The sequence below is a fragment of the Pistacia vera genome, unplaced genomic scaffold (assembly GCF_008641045.1).
Source record: "Pistacia vera cultivar Batoury unplaced genomic scaffold, PisVer_v2 Contig410, whole genome shotgun sequence".
Lineage (NCBI taxonomy): Eukaryota > Viridiplantae > Streptophyta > Magnoliopsida > Sapindales > Anacardiaceae > Pistacia > Pistacia vera.
The window spans coordinates 437,566-459,317 of NW_022196236.1; the positions used below are offsets into that span (position 1 = coordinate 437,566).

At 34.6% G+C, this 21,752-nt stretch overlaps 1 long non-coding RNA gene across 1 annotated transcript; it reads left to right on the forward strand.

The window, feature by feature from the left end:
- Positions 1 to 20,198: 20,198 nt before the first annotated feature.
- LOC116142515 lies at positions 20,199 to 21,156 on the forward strand. Its single transcript, XR_004130000.1, has 2 exons — positions 20,199 to 20,726; positions 20,902 to 21,156. It is a non-coding gene; the product is annotated as an uncharacterized LOC116142515 (long non-coding RNA).
- Positions 21,157 to 21,752: the final 596 nt, after the last annotated feature.

The following is a 21,752-nucleotide window of genomic DNA, read 5'->3' on the forward strand; positions in this document are numbered from 1 at the left end:
GATCTCTACTCTTGCTCGAGCTAATACTCATCTCTTTCTCAAGCTAATACTCATAGTATAACTTAACTCTTAGAGTAGTCTATTCACAAGGTTCTCTACTCTTTCTCAAGCTATTACTCATAATGTAGCTTATACTCAAAATTCTCTACTCTTTCTCAAGCTACTTCTCAAATGTACAACTAATGCATATGGATGGTTTATGCTCATTAATGCACTTATGAAAAGCACAAATACAATGTTGCATCAAAGACAGTCATTCTGCGTAGGTCACACTCAAGAAGGCATAACTTGAGTTATACACATTGGATTGTGACGATTTTTTGTCTTGTTTTAAAACTTAGAGACAGGGCTATAACATTTATGTTTTGGTCTAAACCCAGTTCAATCCATAAGATGCCCAAAAATCACTCAGAAAGTCACGGCTGTGACAGGGCAGTTTGGTAACATGTTTTCACTTAGGCATTTCATCAAGCAACTCATGTGCATACAAAAACTCTTCTCTAACTACAACTCTGCTTCTCTTTTTAACCATCCAAAATGAGAGGAAACTCTCTTCTATGGACATGGTTCCTATCATAGAAGAACACTTCCAAAATATCTACTCAATCTCCTCCAACTTCATCTCAAACTCATCACACATCAACACTTCCCATAAAGGAAATATCCAACAAACATAAGATAAATACTCTTCTTAACTCAATTTCTCAACAAGTAGACATATATCTGTACTCAATTTCTCAACAAGCATCTTATATGCATGCATAAATAAATCTCTACTCAAGAATTGATTAAACTTTAGCTTGAGTTGGATTTACTTACCTCATACTTGAGTAGTCTTCACTAAAACTCTCTACTCTTGTTGAACCTTAGCTTTCCCTTATTTCCTAAGCATAAACTTAGTAAGAACTTAACCCTTACATAAATAAAACTCATATCTAAAGTAGGGATTCTTACCTCTTCTTGCTTAAGATCAATTCTTTGTAAAATCCTAACTCAAAACTCTTAAAAATCCCTTGGAAGATTGAGTGAGGAATTGAGAGAAAATGAGAGATGAAGAGGCGGTGGAAATGGGTGAAATGAAGGGGTTTGGGAAACTAAACTCTTATTAGCTCATATAATAAGCACTATTTCCCATTTTGCCCTTACTCTTTCTTGAAAATTTCACCTTTATCCTTTGATTCATTACACTCACACCCCCACACTAACCTATTCTCCATGAAATTTTCTTGCATTTTACTCCCCACTTTTCCTGCTAATTAGGTGTAGAATGGTCATTTTGCCCTTAGGAAAGAATTCTCTAGAAACTCAAACAAAAAAACTCAACCAGCCCTTCGCCGTGGCGAAGGATTCTCTGTCGCCCCGGCGAAGAATTACAGAACCGACACCGCTATACACACAGCCAACGTCACCGTGGCGAAGACTGCAACTCCAAAATCTGCTAAGTCTTGATCGATTCTAGGGTAAACACTCAACCAAACCTAAAACATAAACTCAACCAAGGGCCAACCAAACAACATGAACAATATACAAACTCATTTAGGGGCAATTCAGTAACCCTTTAGGCCATACCATAAACAATGGCTACGTATCTCAAATGGGGCGTTACAATTTCTCTACAAAAAATGGGGATGATTAGGAAAACTAGGCAAGGGTAATGGGAAATGATTCTGTTAGAGGAAGATCAAGAACCACCACCTCAGGAAGCTGGATCAGTAAGTGAAAATGTTTAGAAAGATCAAGAAAGCTGATAAAAGAAAAGTAGAAAAATTAAGGAGGAAAGAGAAGTGTTGAAATTTCGTTTTCAGATTCTGTTTTTTCGTTACAGAGTACATGCACGAGCTGCTGTTTTATATAACAAGAAGAAGCATAAAACCCACCGTATTAAGGTTCACACAACCTTTTGTTTATGACAAAACACACCCTAGTAATACCAACTTCTAAACTTAACAAAAGACACTCTATCATGATACTTAACTATTCTAATATTTCCCTTGAAACTGAACTTTCTACTTCTACTTATACATTTTGACTTCTAATATTCCCCCGTAAGCTGAACTCCTCCAACTGTTGTTAAGACTGATATACAAATTAGCTTGTAATCATCATCACTCAATTATTATAGCAGTCCACCGAGAAGCTGTGTTGCAACAAACTTTAGTTTCAACAATCACTAGCAACAGACTTCAGTTTCAACAATCACTAGCATCCTAAATAGACCATAATCTTCAGAATTTACTCCTGACCACAACATGTAATTCCAGGACTTACAGCTCTAGGACTTTATTAATCTCAATTCGTTGTAGACATGTTTGTAGAAGTGATCACAATTACAGAAAACTGCTGCCACTCACACCTGTTATCAAACTTCTTGAATTCTTACTGAGTGAGTGAATCAACTGTTGTAGGCAACTCTGCAGCAATGCCCAATTTCTCTCTAAAGAATTCAAACTTACAACTTTTCAAAGTTTTGGTCAAAATATCTGTTGTTTGAAAATCAAAAGCAACTTACTAAACAAACAGTAGCTTCCTAGCAACAACATCTCGCACAAAATTAACATCAATCTCAATATGCTTCGTCTGAGCATGAAAAACAGGATTTGATGATAAAGCTCCAGTGCTCATGTTATCACACCAAATGATAGGAGTATTAGTAATAGTAATTCCTAATTCTTTAAACAAATGTTGAATCCACACTAACTCGGTAGCAGCCTGACTAAGAGCCCTGTACTTGGCTTCTGTAAAAAACAAGGATACTACTTTTTGTTTCCTGGAAGACCACTGAGCCAAATTCCCACCAAGAAACACACTGTAACCACTCGTGGATCTTCGATCAGTTTCATCACCAGCCCAGTCAACATCAACAAAGGCTTCAAGCTGAAAAGTTTTCTTGTTGTTGAACAAAATGCCATGGTGGAGTGTGCCTTCAACACATCGAAGCACTCTTTTACAGGCGGTCCAGTAGGCAATAGTTGGAGTTTGCAAAAACTAGCTTAGCTTATTGACTACGAAAGCTAAGTCTGGTCCAGACAATGTGAGATATTGTAATCCTCCTACAATACTACGATACAGAGATAGCTAATCAAACATAGGGCTATCTTCTTTTCCAAGCTTCACTCCAGTGGCCATTGGTGTATTGTAGGGTTTAGAATTCTCCATACTAGCCTTTTGTAGCAAATCCTAAGCATATTTGGTTTGGGTGAGTAACAGACCAGACATATTTCTTTGAACCTCAAACCCAAAAAGTACTGAACTTCTCCCAACATTTTCAAGGAAAACTTGCTGTTTAGATCAGTCACTACTTGAGTGATTAATTGACTGTCATTGCCCGTAACAAGTATATCATCTACGTAGACTAAAAGATACATTACTTGAGTACCTTTTTTATAGTAGAACAGACTTACATCAGAGATAGAGTTAACAAAACCCCACTCTAGCAAGGCAGACTTAAGTTTATCAAACCAAGCCTTGGGGGCTTGTTTAAGTCCATATAGAGCCTTGTGTAGTCGACATACCAGCTTAGCGTGATTATCAGGAGAAAAACCTTTAGGGGGTACCATGAAGACTGTCTCAATCAATTCTCTATTCAGGAAGGCGTTGTTAACATCCAATTGTTGAATTTCCCAACTTTGATGAACTGCTAAAGTTAACATAACCCGTATGGTGGCTGCCTTGATCATAGGAGAAAAAGTATCAAAGTAGTCTAAACCCTGGGTTTTGTTGAAAACCCTTAGCCACAAGTCAAGCTTTATACTTCTGGAGAGTACCATCAGAGTTAAGTTTAGTTTTAAACACCCATTTACACCCTACTACATTCATACCTTCTTCATAAGGGACAAGTTCCCAAGTTTTATTCCTAAGTAAAGCTTGATATTAAATATCCATTGCTTGCTTTCATTCAGGTATTAGTAAGGCTTTAGTGACTGTTTTAGGCTCTGGGAGAATAGTATTTGAACTCAACATGCCTAGAAAAGTAGAAGAGCCACAACAGGTTTTGTTTTTGATAGAAGAACCAAAGCCGGATTTGGATTGAGTAACCATAGGGTGAGTATTGAAGGCCATGTGCGGATGTAGTCCTGATTTAGAATTTACAGGTAGTGGTACTGGTAGTTCACTGCTTGGAATGTCCTTATTCTTAACAACAGGAAGATCCTTATAAGTTGGTGAAATGGAATGTGAGGTTGGACTAGTGGAGGACATGCTGATATAATCAGTAGAAAAAAGTTTATCAATATTAGAGATTGATAGTGGAGAGGTCTGATCAGTGGAAGAAAGACGCAATGTCTGAGTAGAGGAATGTGGTACTAGAATATTACCACATGTAAGAGGTTGAGTAGAAGGTGAATCTGCAGTGACTGTAACGTTTACTGAAGTTGAATCAGAATCTTGATGTATCTTTGAACATTTGGAAGAATCCATGGTTTAGAAAATTCAAATATAGACTGAGCAGAATCCAAACCTGAGTCTCTTACACTTGATAAAGAGAAGCCAGTTTTGAATGAAAAATCAAACTCATTAAATGTGGCTTGTTTGACAATGCATATTCTGCCAGAAGAAGCCAAGCATTGATACCCTTTATAAGTCAAACTGTAACCAAGAAAAGCACATTTCTCACTATGGAAAGAAAGCTTATGTTTGTGATAGGGTCTGAGGTATGGGTAGCAACTACATCCAAAGACCTTTAGATCAAGGTAGGATGGATCCTGTTTAAACAGTAAATATCAAGGAGATTGTAGTCCAAGTATTGAAGATGGTAGTCTATTTAACAAGTATGTGGCTGTACTAAATGCAACCCACCAATACTGCAATGGCATGGCAGTATGAGCCAACAAGGACAACCCAATGTCTGCGCTCCACTCTTCCATTTTGTTGATGCAAATATGGGCAACATTGTCTAAACATAATACCATGTTGCTTTAAATATACAGTAAAAGGCCTAAACTCTCCTCCCCAATCAGTTTGCAAACACTTTAACTTCTTAATCAAATTGCTTTTCAACAAAACGATGAAATTGAACAAAAGTAGTATAAGTTTCAGACTTTAGTTTAAGCAGGTATATCCAACTATATCGACTAAAGTCATCAACAAACACGATGCAGTATTTATATCCTTTAGTAGAACTAAGAGGTGCAGGTCCCCATAGATCAGAATACATGATTTCTAATGGAGCTTTAGCTTTAGATGTAGAATCTGGAAAAGAGCACTGGCGAAGCTTTCCATATTGGCAGGCTTCAAAAATTAGATTGTTATTATTAAAAGAAACATGTCTTACATTCAGTTTCTTTAGAACAGCATTCAAAGCTTTAACATTAGGATGGCCAAGTCTAGCATGCCATAGTAACAGAGAATTTGAATCTGAATATGCAGACTCATTTAAGCTTTTATTGTCAACAGAATTTACACTAGGAACTCTTGTTAGACTAGAGTGACCAACTGTGGTAGGTAGATTACTATCAACAGACAACATAAGCGTTGCATTATTAGTGGAAGAGAGTTTCTTAACTACATCAAAGTGTACTTCATAAGCACCAGCACCAACAGTAGGTGTGTAACACCCCACTTGAGGTAGGTACTTAAGATTTGCTGTATTACTTTTAGCTTCAATTGAGTTTGTATGTTGTTGTGGTTAATTGGTTAGCCTTTAATGAAAATGGTATGTTGTATGGGTTAAGTGTTTGCTTCGGTTTGGTTGGAATTTGGTGAAGTTTGGAAATTTGAGCTTCGCCAGGCCGAAGAAGAAGATTCGCTGCGGCGATGAGGAGCTGCACCCATGGGTAGGCTCTGCCGTGTTTCGCAGGGGCAACGTATTGTTCTTCGCCGCGGCGATGAAGTCCTGCAACCTACGGTGTAGGTTCTGGAGGTTTTCGCCAAGGCGAAGAAAGATTCTTCACCGCGGCGAAGGGTGTAACAAAATGTTTATTAAGTTTCTAGAGAATTCTTTCTTTGGGGCATAATGACCATTCTACCCCTAATTAGCAGGAAAAGTGGGGAGTAAAATGCAAGGAAATTTCATGGAGAATAGGTGAGTGTGGGGGTGTGAGTGAAATGGTTTAAAGGACAAGGATGACATTCCCAAGGAAGAGCAAGGGTAAAATGGGAATGAATGAGGATAATTTGAGCTAAAAAGGGGTTAAGTTTAGTAAACCCTTCATTCATCCTTCTTCCACCGCCTCTTCCATTCTCCATTTTCTCTCAATTCTTCCTTCAAACTTTCAAGGATTTTTGAGTGGTTTTTAGTTGGATCTTGGTAGAGAATTGATCTAAGGCATCCTAAGGTAAAGATTTTTGCTTAGATGTGAAGTTTTACATATATGTGTACATTGGAAGCTTATGATTTGATTGTGTAAAGTTGTAGAGAAGGGACAAACATTTAAAGGAAAGGAAAGTGCAAGTGTGATCTCTCCATTACAAAGTAAGTAAATCCTAACCCAAGTTGAGATTTGAGAACTTTCTTGAATAGAGAGTTAATAGCAATTATGTAAGTATGTATGTACATGTGATATGCTATATTATTAAGATTTAAATGGGAATAATTATTGCTTTGTGGTTGTACATACACCTCAATTTTGAGAAGTGAGATATGGGTTGGGAATGTAGTTTGAGATGAATTGAAGGATATTGAGAAATCCTTTTTGGAAGTGTGAGTCTATGGCAGGAGTTATGGCTATGTGAGGGAGTTGTCTCCCATTTTGGATGGTTAGAGAAAAACATAGAATTATGGTTATAGTAGAATCTTATTATGCACTTGAGTTGTTTGATGAAATGCCTAATAGAGGTTTGAGTATGAGTAGTGAACCTTAATTCTTGCAACATTGCATGTTGGCATTTCATAAGTGCATTAGTGGAGATGAACCATCCTTATGCATTGAACATTGATTGTGCATTGAGAAGTGACTTAAGAAAGAGTGGAAAACTTTGTGTATGCACTTGCTCTATAAGTAGAGAACTTTGTGAGCAACTATTCTGAGGGTAGAGAGAATGAGAAGTGCTAGAGTAGAGTGAATGAGAAGAGCATTAGAAACGGGTTGACGCTTTGTGATCATCACCCGATAGTAGTGAACAACGGTTGGATGCTTTGTGATCTCCATCCGATAGTTGTGAAAAGCGGGGTGGATGCTTTGTGATCTCCATCCGATTTGTGAAAAGCGGGGTGGATGCTTTGTGATCTCCACTCGATAATTGTGAAAAATGGGTTGGTGCTTTGTGATCTCCATCTGAAAGTCGCGAAGAGTGGGATGGTGCTGTGTGAACTCCACCCGGCCGTGCCTCCGGTAAGATGAGGCCGTGACATATAGCAAAAGCTAAGAAAAAGAGTTGGGTGAAAGAGGAAAAATAAGATGAGTGTAAGGAAAGAATTAAAGTGAGTTACAGGGACAGTCGAGTAGAGGATTTACTTACTGAGCATTATTTCGTGCTCACCCCGTTGTTTTTCTTTGTGATTGCAGGATCTAGGTGAGAACGCGGTTGGATGGGCGCCGGCAAGTGAAGAGAAATAGTTACACTGTCCACTGTTTTAAAATCATTTTGTAAAGGATATTCTGTTTTGTATAAATGATGTTTATATGTAATAAAAGAAAATTTTGGGCCCATTTTCTTTTGCCACTATACATTTGTTCTACTTTATATATTTCTATAAGTACCCTAGTATAAAGTAGTCATTACAAGGTGAAAGTTGTTTTGTCACACCAGTGTGTACTCCAAAAGCACTTGATGAGTGTGAGACGTCAGTTTCAGCAGATAATGGAACAACACCAAGATTTGTAGTGATACTTCGTGAGAAATCCAGCCGATAGAGTCCATCCTTCACTGTTCCTCGAAGAAGGACTGCCTTACTAGACTTATCCTTTATCAAGCAACAATTTGAGTGAAATTCAACAATCACATTATTGTCCTTAGTAATTTGTGAGATACTTAATAAATTCTTTGCTATTTTAGGTATACATAGGATATTTTTATGCTGAATAATCCTGTTAGAACTGTAAGAAGGCACAAAAAACATAAATGTGTGTGTAATAGGGATGGATTCTCCATTCCCCACTTGTACATTGGAGTCTCCTGAATAGTTTGTTTTCAATACCATGTTGGAAGTGTTGGCTGTCATATGGTTGGATGCCCAAGAATCCATATACCAAGATTGATTATTGATAGTCTGTGGAGTGGCTATATTTTGAGTAAGACCAGTAGGAGATGTCTGATTTCCAGTTGAGGATACAACATTGAATTGAGGAGCATTCAATGAAGTAGGCAGATTAGGTTGTTGATTAACTGCAGGAGCATTAGGACCTGATAGGCAAATAATCATGATAGGCAAAACATGAATGATTAAGAGCATTATTAGATCCATAATGAGTGGCAAATAAGGCCCGAGCTGGTTCAGTAGTAACTCCTAATGAGTTGATCTGAGCAGGAACTGAAGTATTGTATGAGGTAGGGTACACTGGCTGATTATATGAGAATCTAGTAAAGCCTTGATAATCTTGATCAAAGCGGTGGTAACATTGTAGGGCTAAGTGACCAGTTTTTCCACACACTTGGCAAATTAACTTCGGTTTAAAATAACCACGACCCCATCCTCGGCCTCTCACAACATTTGGATTAAACTGATGCGGACCACCAGGAAAGAAATTTGGAGCAAAAGGATAGAAAGGACTTGGAAAACCAGTCCCCTGATGGTGCTGATTGCCAATTTCCAGAGAACCTTCTGTCTAATTAGTCAGACTCTTGTTATGAGTAACAGAGTTATAACTCTGTTGATATCCAAAATGAGGATACGAATTTCCAGAGTTTAACATTCCAGGTTTCACAAAGGACAAAGTACTTCCTGATGATTGAGTTGGTACAGGCGCAACGGGATCAACAGGACCTTGTTTAGATGCAATCAGTGCAGTAGTAAGATCATTAAAATTCGTTAAAGCACTATTCTGGCGTTCTAATCTCATATCATGTTTATGAAGCATGATTTGAGCCTCCTAAATACTTGCATTTCTACTGTTATATGTCAAGTTTGCCACCACAACGTCATACTCCGGTCCTAACCCATCCAGTATGCATAAAAGTAGCTCCTCATCGCTAATACTCACTCCACTAGCTACTAATTCATCTCCTAATTCTTTCATCTTTAGCACATACTCATTAACACTTAATGACTCCTTTTTCGTGGTCTGTAAAAAGTTTCTTAAATGCAAAGTTCTACCCTTAGAGAAAGATTGAAAGTGTAAGTCTAAAGTATTCCAGTTTTCATAGGCACTTGCACACTTAGCTACATGTCTAAACATTGATTCAGAAATAGAAGAGAGTAGCCAACTTACTAGGAATTGATCTGTCCTTTTCCAATTGAAATATCTAGGGTTAGATTTCTTTACCAGATTATTTGAATCTGCTGCTTTTTCAACTACAAATGGAGGTGGACAAGTACTTGCGCCAGTAACAAATCCGTCCAGATTGTGTGAGGCGAGAGCAGGAAGAATCTGTGACTTCCAATAGCTTTAGTTTTTCTCCACAAGCTTTACTGAAAGTGACGATAGTGTTGTGTGTACAGCTGAGCTAGTCAGATTTGCACTCTCAGCTTGCTCCATTTCTTCCTTAGAAACAAAATTCGTAAAGTCAGGATCCTGATTAGCCATGGACGTGTGTCTATAGCTCTGAAACCATGAAAGTGTTTAGAAAAATCAAGAAAGCTGATAGAAGAAAAGTAGAAAAATTAAGGAGGAAAGAGACGTGTTGAAATTTTGTTTTCAGATTCCGTTTTTCCGTTACAGAGTACATGCACGAGCTGCTATTTTATATAACAAGAAGAAGCATAAAACGCAGCGTATTAAGGTTCACACAACCTTTTGTTTATGACAAAATACACCCTAGTAATACCAGCTTCTAAACTTAACAAAAGACACCCTATCATGATACTTAACTATTCTAATAGTAAGACAGGATGCACCAGAATCCTCTATTGGAAGAGGAAAGAGAGCAAGATCAAGGTCAAACAATCCCAATGTCAAGACGCAACTCCTAATCCGATGCAACAAATATTACAACAACTAAGCTCAATCTCTGCAAGACTTGAGAAAACTAACGCTAGCATCGATTTCCTGTCCACACACATTCAGGAGGGGTTCCAACGCCTTGATGATTGCATCGACGACCTCTCGAATCAGTTCAAGTGCTTTGTTGCCTCTTCATCCCATCAACGTCCACTTCCGCTGAGTCATAGGGATTACACATTTTGTTTTATTAGTTTTCAGTCTTTTTCTAAGTTATCCATTTTTAATGTTTTCTGCAACTCTATGCATATTGACAGTAGATTGGTTTAGTCATGTACATGGTTTGTGTTTTACATGGTTTTTGTTAAATGTTTCTTTTGAACATATTATGGTGGAAAGAAGCAATGATCTAAAGTTGTTTAACCAAAGTCGGCAAATGGACCATTGATTAGGATTCCAGTAACTATAATTTTAGTTTTCAAATATTAACATAATTTAACGTTAAACCACCAGTTATGATAAATCATTGTTAAATTTTGTTATTTATTCTCATAATTGATGAAAATTGGTGGCTATGGATATTGTTAGATAATGTTGTCAAGGACAATAACATTGCTCTCACTAGTATATATATTAGCCTGGAAGCTTAACCCCTTAATTTAAACCTAGAAAAACAATTATTTTGGGATGAAAATGGCTTTGAAAACAGGAGATAAAGATTGGGAGACTATGTAACCATTTCAATGGCATAAAAAGTATGATAATATATATATATAACTTAAAATACAAATAAATAGTCAATACTACTAGCTCAGTATTATTATATTTGAATGCTTATAAATTACAAGCTACTACTATACAGTGTGGCATGTCTGCACCAAATCATCATCCATTAAAGATCTAATCACATTCCCGCACTAGTGTGATGAACAAGAGTAGATAAAATTAGTAGAGAAGCCATTAAAAAGAAACACACATAGCTTAGCTTCTTTGGACTGTTTTGACAATTTCTTTCAATGTGGCCTCGGTCAGCACAACGATAACACTTATTCTTCCACTCTCCGACCTTGCAATCCCTGGCCCAGTGGCGACCAATTCCACAGTTGAAACAACGCCCTGATCTGGGAGGAGGACCTCTACCCAAATACTCAAGAGATCCACCAGGACCACGTGACCCCTAAATGCAAGTGAATCACCTTAGCATTGTGATAATTCATTTAATAAGGACAGTAAAATTGTCATATTCTAACCCTTATTTCTTTCGAGCGTCTTCAAAGTCATAGCCTAGGAAACTTTTCAAGAAAAATTCTACTATAATACTTACCCCTGTAGCAAATTCCACAATGATACGACTTCCATCAGCATCACGACCATTTAAGCTATATCTTGCATCATCAGCATTTCGAGGGTCACTAAATTCCTGTTATCACAAATGTTGAAAAGGAGGCGTACGACAATATCATACTTGCAAGACACATAATAAATATTAAAGATTGAGTGTGCGTGATTGTGCGTGCTCATGTTCAAGAAAGAGGGAAGAAATGGAACAAGGTAAGGATATGCGTACAACAAAGGCAAAGCCACGCTTCGTATCCACATCGCGAATTCTACGTAAACGGGCTAGAAACAAGAAGACCATCATGACACAAGTATCGATACGTTGATACTTCATCCCTCACAGATGAACTAAACACCATTTTTGGAATTAACAACTTTTGAGCAAAATTCAATGTATTTATCACTGCTTGCTGCAAAATTTAAAAAAAAAAAAAAAAAAAAAAAACCTCTCCATATGTAGCATTATTCTCTCATCATAGCCCAAGGAAATTAAATAAATAAATATAAAAAAAAGAGTAACAGCTTTCCCTAACATTGTCAGGATCCAAAGTAAAATATGTACAGAATTTTTCTAGTGCGTTGTGGTGGCGCTGAGGTTGGTGTTGATAGTGTTGCGGAGGTCGATTGACACTCATCAGTTGCCTAACGCATGTCCGATTAAGGTCGAGATTAGTAGGGACGCGACTGAGATTGGTGGTGGTGGAGGAGGATCGACTGAAGTGCAACTCGTTTGGGATGGTGGACGGTGATGACCTGGTCGACTTGTGATCAGAGAATGTGGTGGGTAGGGTTTTCAAGATTGAAAGGAAATTTGGGGAGAATTTTTTAGGGTTTGTATTTCAGGGATTTTGGAATTGATTTAGGGGAAATTTTTATTTCAAAATTTGGGATTTTTCAAAAAAAAAAGTTAAATTTTGGGGGAGAATGACATGGCATCTCGGTGACTGGTAGATGAGTTGGCAACCGCCACATCGACTGCCATGTCATGATGTAAATGATTGATGTAAGGGAGTGGTATAAATGTATTACTATTGTTACAATTTATCCTAATTATATTTTTAAATTCACTATTTTACCCTGAACTTTGTTAACAACACATTTTTAAATAAAAAAAATAAGTAAAATTAAATAGAAAATTAAAAAGGGTTAATACCAATTCACCCCCTGAAACATAAAAAACTACAAGGCCTAATTAGTAAATTCATGAATAAAACGCAAATTATACGCCCAATTGCATAATTCGCGTATCATTCACGAATTTTCGTATATTATTATCATATCCATATTATTTGCGAACTATATGTTTCAGACGTTTTATTCAAGAATCATTCCCATATTTTTCCCGTATCCATATTATTCCGGAATTTTTACAATAATATTTTTCACTATTTGCCATGTCATACCCGTAAAATTCTCATACCCTTTTTTTTGCTGTACCTATATTTACTAACCAAGCTAAAAGTTAACCTCACTTTTTTCAGAAACTACAATCTTGACCCTTGCCGTTAGTTTTGAATGTTACTTTTAACACTGGTGAGGATAGATTAGGCCTTTACTTATGAAACACATTTTTTTGATAAAGAAAATTCTAAATTAAAAAATACTTAATACAAAAAAAAAAAAAAAAAAACTATTAAAAATTTGAAAAGTAAAAAAAATAAAAATAAAAACTTTAAAATATGAAAAAAAAAATAAAAGCTTTTAAAAATTTGGAAATTTTCAGAAACAATTTTAAAAGTACATAAACAAAAAAAGAAAAATTTTTAAATGTGAAAAAACCACAAAAAAAAAAAAAAAAAAAGGCCAAGCCAACAACCAAACCACCAACAAGGCCAAACACAAGCGGCGCTGACGTAAAGATGGCTAACCATACCATGCAATGGCCTGGCTCCAACTCTAAGCATGGTGTGGCCCAATCTGGCTAAGCGAACAATACCACACTTAACCAGGCTAACTAAGTCAAGTCTAGATTTAGCCATACCAAGCCAGGTCCAGACTAGCGTCGACCAAGGCAAGCAAGGCGTGGGCCACCGACGTCCAAGATTGGTGGGTTATTTTTTCTAGTTTTTAAAATTTCTTAAAGTTTTTTTTCTAGATTGTCGATTATGACTAAAGTGGTGGTAACTGAATTTTTTCATGTTTTAGGGGTGCATATGGTATTAACCCTTTATAAAATCTTCAATAACGCACAACCTTCACAAAAATCAGAATATTTAAATAAAAACAATTTTAAAAATTCAAAAACAAATTAGAATACTTTAAAAAGACATTAAAAAGCTAAAATCTAAAAAATATTTGTCAAAGTAACGACCAATTGAGGAGAGGACCGGTGTCGGTAGCTTCCCCAAACAATTTAGGTCATCTTGAAAAGTCTTTGTTAGTAGAAAACATGACAAATTTCTTCTTCCTTCATCATTATAGTCTTCGTCTTCCTAAAGTTTCTTTGTTCACATAAACCATGTTTTTTATTTACATGGATCATAGTTTTTTGAACTCTGAATTTTGATACTTGTGTTTTATTGACAACAAGAAGAAGTAGAATAATTACGATATATAAAAGAAAATTTTCAAATAAAAAAAACTTATACTTGAATTTAATTAATATTTTCTATTGATTTAAAAAATAATGTTAAAAATACATATAAAATTTGAGATATAGTTATATAAACTCTTTCAAATACTAAGATAACATATGTGTTTAATATTTTTATTACAAGAAGGCTATTTCCAAAATTAAGGTTCAATGTTGTCATAAGTATTTGTTAATAAAGTTTATTAAGGGTCAAATGTCAATTATAATTTCTCTATTAATGTAACTTAACTTATAGTTTTGATAGTCTCGCCTACATATTTACTTTGAAAAAAAATTTAAATAACTTTTATTAGGATCATCATTATATATGGTGCGTTTGGTTAAGAGAATGTTGTACTATTGGGGAATGTTGTATTACTAGAAATATATATTAACAGGGAATCTTTAGAGAAATATGTTTGGTTGGTTTGAATAAATTAGTGGGGATATTATAATAATGGGTAATGCTATTTGTACAAACTCTTTGTACAAAGAGAGTTTGTACAAACTTACGTGGCACACCATTTGAGTGCCACGTAACATGAGGGTTCACATGACATTAATGTGACTTTAAGTTATATGGGTCCCAATACCACATGATATGTATTATAATGTGCTACGTAAGTTTGTACAAACTCTCTTTGTACAAAGAGTTTATACAAATAACATTACCCTATATAATATGTTTGATTGAGAGGCTAAATGAGTGAATATGTTATGTAGATTACTAAATTACCCTCCTTTTTAAATAATAATATAATATTATTTTTTTTTTTTAAATTATTTCTTTTAACGCCTTATATTTGAATTTTTGCTAAAACATCACAGCCATATAAAACTTTAATTTATAGCAAAATCACCCCCACCCACCCCAAGCCACTGCCTACAACAAACCATTATCGTCGGCAATCGCCGTAATGGTGCACGATCGGCTGGATCTGGCTAGTTGTACGCCGAGAAGGTCTAATCTGGCCATGGATCTTTGTTTCATGGCAAAAAACGACTAGATTTAGCCATGAATATGGCCATTTCATGGCCAAAGATGTAGCTGTGAGATGGCTACAAATCTGGTCGTGAAAAGGCCAAAGATCTAGCCTTTTCACAGCCAGATCTATGACATTTCACAGCCACATCTTTGGTAGTGAAACGGCCAGATCTGGTTGTTGCCAACCATGGATCACAAATCCATGGCTAGAAACGTCCTAACCGGCACACGACCAACAAGATCCCACCAGTCTTGCGCTGATATAATGACTTTCGTCAACAGCCAGTAGTGGCGGCTAGCAGGCGGTGGTGGTCTTGCGTAGTTAGAGGTATTTTGTTAACTTTTAAATTTTTTTGTGGCTAGAGTGTTTTAGCTAAATTCTTAAATGTAGAGGATCTAGGTAATTATTATTTGGTAAACATATGAGGACAAATGTGTCTAAAATGATAAAAGATTAAGGGCAAAATATGATCAAAATTAATATTACCTCGATAATCTTATATTAACACCTCTTGGGAAGGTAATTTGATTACCCTCAATATTATCAACAATAAACACTATTTACAATAAAAGATTACGTAATATTTTATTACTTGACAACCAAACAAGGGAATCTTGAAAATCAAACAAAAATTATAGAACTAATTTTATATCACCCTAAACCAAACGCAACCTATATAATATTTTTGATATTATCACTATACACTTTTATAGAGGTTACATTATCACCACTTAGGATAGTGTCACCATTTAGGATTTTGAAGATTTTATGTTTTTGTATGCGCTAATTGGTGCTCTTAATTCATTTCTAATGATGAAGTCTTAAGTTCAAATCAAAGGGGGTAAGATAATATCTTTATAGTTGGCTGCGGTGTACACCCATTCTATCAATATAGCATATACTAACATGTGAGAATAAAATGAAATCTTTAAGAGATTTTTTTTTTTTTAATTTTATGTTGTCAAAATTTATCAATTTAGGATTAGGAATGAGTATGGTTCAAACTTTAGTCAATATTGCCATATTTTTGTAGAGTAGTTATTTTTAGCTCCTATCCTTCATCTTTTAGCCCCCTCTACAAGTTTTAATTTAATTGTGAATTTTTTATTGATCCAAATTTCTTTTAATTTCTCGTCTCACTTAAAATATAAGAAAAAAAGAATAGAAAAAGAAGAATATTTTATTATAACTATATTCTCACTTAAAATCGGAAAGAGGATTTAAGAGGAAAATGGTGGACCAAAAAAGTTTTTTTTTTTTTTTTTTTTTTTTTTTTAAGTTAAGGCAATAACAAATATGGGCCAGTGCTCGATGTTTGTACGCATAATGGTAAGCCCAATAAATGTAGGCAAACTCTCCTTAATTTGATTTGTGTTGTACTTTCATAAACCAGAAATTGGGCTTGGGTAATTGCTACCAAGAGTAAACAAATTTGGGACATTTTCCCATCAAATTTTTTTCAAAATACCAATTTACTACCCAATTTTATATTCTATGTACTACTCAGAATATATTTTCTGATTCGACAGCAAACAGAGATCAAACTCGGTCTAGGCTATTAGGGCTTTTGAAGAGAGGATATCGGTGAGTCTTTTGGTGGTGACAGGTTGGATTTTGGTAGTTGAGATTTGTCGAAATTTAACTTGAGAATGGCAGTTGCGTGTTCCACAAATTGCTCGATTGCCCGTGATTGACAGGGTTGACAGGAGCAAGATTTGAAGGGTTTTGGTTAGTCATGGTTGAGAAAGAGAATTGTGGTAATATGGGATCATAACGATGTTGAAATTGACTAATGATTGGTCAAAATATAATATCTAAGTAGTAAATTAGTATTTTAAAACTTTTTGGGTGGAAAAGTATCATTAAGGCAAACATTTGGTGGGAAAAAGTCGTTTACTCTTGCTACCAATAGCCGACAGTTTATAAGCCTAGCCGATGCCCACAAGCCTACTCGTCTTCATTTGTAGGTCTCACAAGTTGTGGTACTCGCCCTAACAACATTTTGTAACAATATGGAGATTCAAATCTTAGTATGGGTTAGGTTAATTTAATTTATATTTGAAGTATATTTTTTTGGTTATCAATTTAATATGATTTAATAGTTTGGCAATTATTGAGTTAAAATTAAATATAAATATATTTAAATGATTTTTTATATCTTCGGAATTGCGTTGAGTGAATACAAGTTTTAATAAAAAAAATATTTATTTACAATAATTTGGCCTTATTTAGTTTTTGCCATCCTATTACAATAGAACCACAGTTATAAATACATAGGTTATCAAAAAATAAAATGATTCACGTTTAGTTATCCACAAAAAAAGCAACTAAAATATTTTGTTTTGCATCCTATCATCCGATCACGCGCTTTCTATATACCATAAAATTTTCTATAATAAGAACATATTATTTAGAGAAACCTAAAATTTGATGAAGATGGTCGATAAATACAAAAGCATGTTTGTAGAGATGTGCTTGGTTAATTAAAGAGTAACATTGCCCTGTATAGTACTCTTTTTTACCAACTTTTTTCAATAAATATCAATTTGACAATCTTGGGAATGTTTCTGTATATATTACAATCTATGATAATTTGTTAACTTTATTTTTATTAAAACATAATTAATACGGATTAATATGTATTTTTCTTGAAATTAATAATCTTTTCTTTGCCATATCATTAATTAAATATCCCATAATACATACTCAGGCTTATGAATTCAGATATAATCTCTTCCAATTTGAATCTGTTAGTGTGAAATGCGAAGAGGGAATGTTGATATTCTATCTCCTTACCGAGGAAGATTACAAACATTATTATGAGGTATTCAATTTTCTTACTTAGAGTGGTAATATTGTGTTTTCTTACATAGAGAGATTACAAATATTATAACAATGTTATTGTACTTTTGTATAAATAGGTTGTGTATTCACTTTCCATTCACAACAATTTAATACAAATAATTCAATTCATTTGAATATAATTCTTTTCTCTTAAAGATATCATACTCCAACTCTCTTAAATTGTCTTTCTTGCCCTCTTAAAGATATCTCTTGGGCATACTCCAACTCTCTAAAATTATCTCTCTTGCTCTCTCAATTCTGATATGATATCAAAGCATATCTTTGGCATACTCTGACTCTCTTCAATGACTTTTTTTGCCCTCTTAATTCTGACAATTAGGACTCAACAAATTCTTCTTTTTTGGAACTATAAAATTGGATGAACAACACCAACATTGTCGTTAAGATAATAAAATAACTTTTATCTTAGTTTTAGAGATTAATTCCAAATATCAAACTCAAAAGATTAATTCAATAGCCCTAATACTTGAGTGGAACTCCACCGTAAATTCGTAAAAGAATAGTGGCTGATGGAAGTGCATTGCATTAGGAAGTTGACATGGATGACATATATTATGACAATGTTACTTTTGTATAAATAGGTTGTGTATTCACTTACAGTTCACAACAACTCAGTACAAACAATTCAATTCAATTGAATACAATTATTCTCTCTCAAATAAATCTCTCGGGCATACTCCGACTCTCTTCAATTGTCTTTCTTGCCCTCTCAAAGATATCTTTCGGACATACTTTAACTCTTTTCAATTGTCTTTTCTGCCCTCTCAAAGATATCTCTCGGGCATACTTTGACTGTCTTCAATTGCCTCTCTCGCCCTCTCAAATATGACATAGTATTAGAGCATATCTCTTAGGCATAGTTCGACTTTCTTTAATTATCTCTCTTGCTCTCTCAATTTTGACAATTAGGACTCAACAAATTCTTCTTCTTTTGGAACTATAGAATTGGAAGAACAACACCAACATTCTCGTTAAGATAATAAAATAACTTTTATCTTAGTTTTAGAGATTAATTCCAAATATCAAACTCAAAAGATTAATTCGATAGCCCTAATACTTGAGTGGAACTCCACCGTAAATTCGTAAAAGAATAGTGGCAGATGGAAGTGCATTGCATTAGGAAGTTGACATGGAGAGCAAAATATATTGTCGGCCTCTCTTTCTCAACTCCTAATAGGCACAAAAGGCTTTAAGCTTCTAGAAAAGGTGAAGTCGCTTTTGGTGATAATTGGGAGAAGGTTTTGATGGGTTTCTTTGAATGTAAAGAACATTGACGTTTAAGGCACAACACCACCCAATCCTTCATTGTCAAAGAGGGTGGCTGTCTCATTGATGCAACGTTTGTACATCAAACAAATTATAATTAATAAATTGAATGAGTGATGCATTTGCCTGTATGATTCGTATCTATAATTAATTCATAAATTACATGGGCAAATGAAATCTTAATGTAAGTATCCATGTCTTTATCATTTAGCCCATTCATATACAATATGAATTTAAGGATATAATGCTCATTTCATAACATCATGTTCTTCAACAAAGATTTTTATAGATACCCATGTTAAGGAAACGATATTGTGACCTAAGATAAAATATTATTGTGAAGCTTGCAAACGCTGAACTCTTCAAACTCTGAAATCTACCTACAATTTTTTTAATTGGGTCTGCTTTGTTGGCTCGATTATCATTCCGTGAACCAATTGTATATACTATGTATACATCCGCCAAATATAAAATTTATATACGGAGTTGATTTTCTGTGCTAAGATTAGCTTGTCTATTGCCATTTTTATATGTTTTTTTTTTTTTTTTTTTTTAAAATTTTAAGTATTAAAAAAATTAATTTATTAATTGAAAGCTGTTTTGCCTATAGAACCATAGTGTGTTTATTAACAAAAGATATATTTCAGAAGAAACTATTAAAAAATGATCTCAAAGTAAAACAACTTTGTTAACAAAAAATTCTACGGTAATTTATCACAAAATATAGGTATTCTTTCTAAAGTTGTGATTAATGATTTGGTGGTTGGCTAAACTCATAGTAATTTTAGGCAATGGGTTCCATATCTATGAAAGAAAGAAACAACACAATCTATTATCACACCAAACAATTGTTCTCAAAATCTTTAGGATGATTTATAAGACAAAAAAGATGGCCATAAAATACAGCAAAAGTTGATGAATCTTTGTATTGTTAGCAAAAAATATAGAGTGATTTATGACCCTTGAAAAATAAATATATGGTTGAATGAAGGGGACCATGAAAGAGAAATATTTGGTTCTTGGCAGAAAACGAACCAAAGGGTAAGTTGAAAAGGGCTTTTCACCGGCCACCTACAGCCAAAACGCACAGTTTATTGCCAAAATAAGCCGCATGCACAACAGGCTTAGTGTCTCTTCCTCTTCCCTACATAGATGGGTCCTTCTCTTTATAATCCCATCTCTCTCTTTTCTCTTCTTTCTGTCCTCTCTCTCTCTTTCTCTCAATATATTATGAGAGAGATTTTTAATATAATTTTTAGAGAGAAGGAATTCTTGGTGGGATTGTGCCCAAGAGGACAAGCACTTCTCATCTCTCTCAACCACCCATTTTGTTCCAAGATGCTATGGCGAAACTGCCCTCGACACTCATCAAATTCCCTTGTAAATCGAAGGTCATTTTGGGTGTTTAAAAGAATTATAAGCTATGGTGAAGAAGAAGAAGAATATTACAATGTAATGTAATTCTCTCTCTCCCACTCTCACTCTACAACATTTTCCTTCACTGAGTAGAAACGAGGCAGACAGGATGGAGCCAGGCAATTGTAGTTATAGTCCTGTACTTACAATTTTAGTTTTAGATTTTTCATATACTAATCCTTTTCGTTGAATCCTTGTTAAATTTCAACCTGTTGAGATTTTAAGGAAGAGAAAGAAAAGCAGTATTAAAATAAGAGCCATTCATCATTCTAGCATATCGGGTGGAGAATCTGAGTATTATCTATTTATGTATGTACATGAGAACTTTAAATTTCATGTTATATATTATGAAAGATGATGTCGCTTGTTCTTCCGATTTTTAATTAATCGATACTATTATTGTTAAATTGGTTTTATATAGTTTATGCAAATCCTTTATATTTGGTCTTCTTTTGTTTCTGGCTTATATGTTCTTTTTGTTTAGGTGTTTAAATAAACTGAGGAAAGAAGAAAGAGAAACATATATTTGCAGATCTGATTATATTTACAGGAAACTTTAAAAGCTTCTCCATGTGATTTCTTTCGATCTGGTGAAGGCATGTTTACAAGTTTGTGAGATCATTAGTTATATACTTAGTGATCTCTGTATATATATTTCATGGTTTGTTTTTTGAGACTGAAGTTTTCGTTCTCTCTTTCTTTTTACACTGTCAATCAATTTTGATCTTTAGAACTACTACCCCAGTGAGTTTTTGGTGTTTATGAAATACATGTAACCCCAATTTAATTAATTAATAATTAATATGGTTTTTATTACGTCCATTCTTCTGTTTGCTTACCTCCCCACCCTTCCTGCCGGCGACCTTTGAATATTAGATGCCGGACGAGTTTATTGATATTAACGAAGCATACATAAACTTCAAAGTTCAAACTCCATTAAATTCTATTAATCCATTAGTCAAAAATTTAGGTTTTCGGAACTGTGCTACAATTAAGTTAATTAATTTAATCTTATCAAGAACATCGCCATTTTCCATATCCCGAATTTAATTCAACAAAAGTATTACGATTACTTGTTTTAAATTCAAAATATCATTTTACCCACTTTCCAACACATAACATGTTGTAATTAAGTTCATTGCATGCTTTTATGATATTTTTTTTAGTGGTGTACTTGAAAATCCCCACCCTAAAATTTCTAACTCATGCGGGAAAATGAGGGGTGACTATCAAAACACCATCTCAAGTTTAAAATTAATTGAATAGTCATAAACTTTATCATTTAAACGATTTAACACATATCGTTTAAGCGATAACTTATAGATAAGTCTATGT